Source organism: Atta colombica, unplaced genomic scaffold (genome assembly GCF_001594045.1).
Source record: "Atta colombica isolate Treedump-2 unplaced genomic scaffold, Acol1.0 scaffold263, whole genome shotgun sequence".
Lineage (NCBI taxonomy): Eukaryota > Metazoa > Arthropoda > Insecta > Hymenoptera > Formicidae > Atta > Atta colombica.
This window is the reverse complement of record NW_017259363.1, coordinates 1-1,309: the sequence shown is the minus strand read 5'-3', so window position 1 is coordinate 1,309 and position 1,309 is coordinate 1. Positions and strand designations below refer to the sequence as shown.

At 28.1% G+C, this 1,309-nt stretch overlaps 1 pseudogene; it reads left to right on the top strand.

Moving 5' to 3' along the window:
• Window positions 1-577: 577 nt before the first annotated feature.
• LOC108689277 lies at window positions 578-1,143 on the top strand (annotated as a pseudogene).
• The last annotated feature ends 166 nt before the right edge of the window (window positions 1,144-1,309 follow it).

Genomic DNA, 1,309 nt, shown 5'->3' with positions numbered 1-1,309 from the left:
CAAAATCACCGTTCTTGAAGCGTTGAAACCACTTACGACACGTTCTTTCACTAATAGCGGCCTCACCATAGTATTTGATAGTATAAGTATTTGAGAGCATTCGATGAGCCTCAGCCGCATATTTCTTCATATTGAAGCAAAAAATTAAAACCTCCAGCAAATGACGAGATTTTGGCTCGTAAACTGACATTTTCAATCCAGAATAACTTTATGATGCAGACACAAATCGACTAATGTTTCTATGGGGTTATGTTGACAGATGCCCAAGTATATTGTATGACGTCTATGATCTATTTATTTCGACCACCACTTACCTAAAGCTATCTATAGGAAAACGGCGATATCCCCCGCTAAACCATAGATTTATAGAAATACCTTCAATAGCATAAAAACTCATTCAAATTAATAATATTTTATAATAAATAAATAATTCAATACATCACCCTCTCTAACTTATTTATCTTTTTCAATTTATTTCTTTTTAATTACCTAACTTTACCTATGCCTATACTTAATATTTATTTATTAAACTTTAATATGATAGAATAGTGCATTGAATTTAAGCTTCAATTAAAAGATTTTTTTATATTTTTTATTAAAAATTAATACATGATCTATTTCACTTCCAAACTCTAACTCCCCTACTTATGATTTAATGATTTTTTTCCATGATTTTGCTATAATCATTGTAACATTTATTACAATTTTAATTTTATCACATTTAGACTAATATTTAATAATTAATTCATCGATTTTTATTAGAAAATCAATTGAAATCGTATGAACTATCCTTCCCATATCATTCATCCTTATTGCTATAGCCATTTCCTCAATTAAAGTTCTTTACTTCACTGATGAAATTTTTAACGTAAATCTAACTGTTAAAGCCCTAGGCCACCAGTGATATTGAAGATATGAGTATTCGGATTTCTCAAATATTGACTTTGATTCCTTTATAATCCCCTGACCAACTTATAACAAACGAATTCTTGATGTTGATAATCGTTGCGTCTTACCATATAAATATCCTATTCGAATACTTACTTAATAGACGTAATTCATTCATGAGCAATCCCATCCTTAGGAATTAAGATAGATTCTATCCACGGACGACTTAATCAAACTTTCTTATTTATAAATTGACCCGGAGATTTTTTGGTCAATGTTTTGAAATTTGTGATATAAATTACAGGCTTATATCTATTGCTGTTGAATCTACTAATCTAACTAATTTTAAAAACTGAATTTATCAATTTTATCAACAATAATTTATTTAACTCCTTTTATTATATTAAATTATATATTATAA